General features: G+C 37.8%; 1 long non-coding RNA gene across 1 annotated transcript; it reads left to right on the forward strand.

Moving 5' to 3' along the window:
• The first annotated feature begins 1,983 nt into the window (after window positions 1–1,983).
• LOC127418241 (uncharacterized) lies at window positions 1,984–3,071 on the forward strand. Its single transcript, XR_007893393.1, has 3 exons — window positions 1,984–2,081; window positions 2,623–2,767; window positions 2,882–3,071. It is a non-coding gene; the product is annotated as an uncharacterized LOC127418241 (long non-coding RNA).
• The last annotated feature ends 810 nt before the right edge of the window (window positions 3,072–3,881 follow it).

Below are 3,881 nucleotides of genomic sequence, written 5' to 3' on the forward strand. Positions count from 1 at the left end.
ATCTTTGATAATTATTAATTTTTGCTAATAACCAAACCCACTCCTAAACGTAGCGCTCTACATTTACTGGAGCCCCTTATGAGGTTTTAATGAGTTAGGTTCAATTAATTAATTTAAATATTAATTAATAACTAAAGAAATAATTATTAATTATTTCTGATAGTAACACTGATCTAAACAACCAGTAAAGCCCTACAGAATAATCTTGAGAGTTCAGTCTGTAGGCATTAAAACTAACATCATATACCGTCTGCAAATATACGCATATCTCATTTAAACAGATGTAATAACCCAACTTCACACAACTTCAACTGCGTTGTTTTGAAGTACTCGCGCGAGACATTCAAAACTACAATGGCGGACTACAGGACTGTGTTTGTGCTGCTCAAGATTTTGAGTTTACTGACGCTTCTCCAGCAAAGTAATTGTAGTAATAAAGCAACCTCATCGTCCGTCCAGACAAAATCGCTCGATGCTTTCGCCATCTTCATTGTTTGTATTCACCGCTCTGTGGAAGAATGCTTATGTGCGCAGGCGCGTAGTGTTTATTTACAAAGTGACATTGCCAACTACTGGCCTGGCATGCATAATACAGTGTTTTTAGTTGTTTTCGCGGATCCGTGTGAACAGGGATCGTTTTGACAACGTTGTCATCTGTACGTGAAACTTTTCAAAAACGCAAAGGAAAAACTTTTCCGTTTTTAGTACATCGTTCTCGTATAAACATACCCCGAAAAGCACCTTATTTTCATCTTACCTCCGAATACAGCCTCTGGAGGCAGCGATTTCCTGGTTTCGGACGCAGCCTTGAAGTTGCACTCACGCTCTTGTGCAGATCCAGCGCGAGCAGCAGCAATTTCCTGACAGTTTAAACGGCCTGGATCGCCTGCTTGGATCAACATGGAGTGACCATCATGATTTGTGAATCATGGGAACTTTTGATCCTGATCCTGAAGTTTTTGATTCTGGCTGATGGAATATGCACTTCAGAGGAAGATATTAGATGAAAATGCTGGATTTTCATGAGGTTTGTGAATTACGCGTGTTTAAACGAGATATCTGTATATATAGAAAAGGTATATAATACAAGTTCTGTTGATATTTGCCTTTTATCATTAGAAAAGAAAGTTAAAGGTGAAAGTTAGAATACATGCTTTAGAGGTAAATAAATGAACGTTCCACAGGATGCTGGATCTGCTGAAGTTGTGTGAGGTTGGGTTATTACATCTGTTTGAATGAGATATGCTTATTTGCAGACGGTATATGATATTAGTTTTAATTATATTTGCCTTTTTATCATTAGACAAAACAGACAAAAGTTACAGGGAACTGTTGAGGAGAGAGAGGGAGAATGAAACAAGCGAGCACTTTAACATTATGAGCTCAAACGCTTCTGCCGTAGCTCTGAAATGCAGACCATTTAAATGACACTGTGTTGCACATGGACTGTTATTGTAGTAACACGATGGCATGTAACAAGAAAACTAACCATGACTGGTCGTTTACATGTCTCAGTCGCTTCACATGCAAGCAGGTGATTCTCGCGCCCTCAAGAAACAAATCGGCCAAACGGGAAAATGTATCGGCCAAAGAGATAATTAAAAAAGTCTGAATATTACCTGATTTATCGGCCTCGCCGATATATTGGTCAACCACTAGTGATGACAGAAATGTTTGTGTGTGTGTGTGTGTGTGTGTGTGTGTGTGTGTGTGTGTGTGTGTACTGTCCCTTTAAATTCTCCTGCAAAAAACTGAATTAATTAATTTGTGCATCAATGACAGTAAACCCACATCTGGATCTTATTTTGCTTAATATTTGTTAGTAGAAAAATGACCAAGCTACAACACTGCACTTTAACAACCTTTAAAAACACAAGTTGAAAAGCAAGATCAGAAAACAGCCACATTACTCAGACCAATCATACCACATTCTATCTTCAAACAATCATGCTTCGATTTACTATCAGGGCGGGTCCAGAGTCACAGCACTCTCATGAGCATGGAATCAAACACATACAGATAAGCTCCAAGGCTGCAAACTCTAAGAAACGGACGCCATCAGAGGAATACTGTGACTTAAGGTTTGTATAATTTTTTCTCACTTATAACATATGTAGTGTCTTGTTAAATGTCGACAGCTGAAAATTGCCCATTTGTAGAGTGTCCTGATCATCAGATTTAAAGCTAACCTGGCCGATTGTATGAGACTGCTATTTTAATTCTAACCAAATTTCTTGACTGAAACTCCATAGCTACTTAATGGAAATGTATATATGTGTTGTCAAAACATTTACTCTTAATGTTACTTGGCAGATCCAAACTGACATACTACTAGACACTACAAAAGATCAGTACATATAGTGTCTTTATAAAACATGAATCATATTAGATGATCTTAGGAGCAAAAACCATAAATTAATACCCTATATTACACAGTGTACAAGTTCTGCTATGGCATTAATTTGGTTTCACATTATGTTAATGTATTAAAATCCACTGAAGTAATATTTCAAGGATTTATATTTTTAGCACTTAGTGTTATGGCAGACCAGTCCAATGTTACTAACAATAAATAATTATGTTAACCTTGTAAAACAATGTATGTTTCACTTATTTATTCAGGAAGTATATGGGCTGTGAGATACAGGAGGACAATAATAATAATAATATTAAAAGAGTTGCGAGGATACTGGAGAACTGGTGCTCTCTGCTCCAGTCAACATCACAAAAAGATGGAAACAGTTGTGGGACTTTTGTGCTACTGGTGGTAAGACATCACAAAGCTCCATGCCCCAATCTTGTTTGTGCAATATGTTCTTTTCTATACAGTAATGGACTTGTTTTAACGTGTAACTATTATTTTTTCCAATCATTTGTGCAGAATGCTCTTACCCTGACTGGGAGTATCCGCCCCAGACAACTGATACAACACCATGACTTGGCAATGAGAATGTTCATGTACAACAAAATTTAGCAAAATACAAAATTTTGTATTGCACTTTCATTTCTAGACATGGCATTGTAACTTAAAAGAAATCTGACATAACAGAAAAATAAAGAATCTCAAATTACACATTTTAAAAGTTGTCCTGTATTGGAGCTGGAACCACTAAGTTTTGGAGCAGGTGAGTCAAGTCCTCAAAGTTGATGGGCAGTACACAGGGGAAACATCTGAAAAAGATGGCAATAACTAATTAGTCAATTATCACTGTCAGAACATGAAGCCGTATTTAAGAAAGGGACCCAGTATCACTGCAGTAATGATCCAATCATAGGCTCTCAAGTGTTTGCTTATTTAAATCCAAACAGCAATTTTTTTTTTTTTTATTTGGCCAAGGTGTGTACATTGTTATTTTGCTAATGCCATTTTACCATGTTTTAATGTGGTGCATTCTCATAAAAAGAACAGAAAAGCTGATAAGTCATTAAGCATCTAGTCAGAAGGCAAGGTGTTATGAATGGAATCATTTGCTTGTATGATACTTAAAGTTATGAAGACAAGAGTGAAGCACAGGTAATTAAATGCTGCGAGGGAGTATATTAGCTCTGTATTGAAGCTGCTTCATCATATATTTATGCATGACATCCGCTTGTGTTAGAAGTAGGACCAGATCTTGTGTCTCTGTTTTGAATGAGAAGACCTGAACTGGACAGAGGTGAGAATTGTTTGTGAACACTTTCCCGACTCAGGCTCTGCAGACACACTCATTATAGCCAAAGAGCAGAGGTAGCATACGGCAGCCATTGTGGAAAATCCGAACCTGAAGCACCCTCCAATAAGCAAGAGAGCAGCAACGTAGGCAAAGCAGCTTCCCACTTCAAACCTCCCAAAACCCCATTTTCAGGCCCCCCAGCTGCCCCGGCTCAGCAAGAGCACTTAG

This window comes from Myxocyprinus asiaticus, chromosome 27 (genome assembly GCF_019703515.2).
Source record: "Myxocyprinus asiaticus isolate MX2 ecotype Aquarium Trade chromosome 27, UBuf_Myxa_2, whole genome shotgun sequence".
Classification (NCBI taxonomy): Eukaryota; Metazoa; Chordata; class Actinopteri; order Cypriniformes; family Catostomidae; genus Myxocyprinus; species Myxocyprinus asiaticus.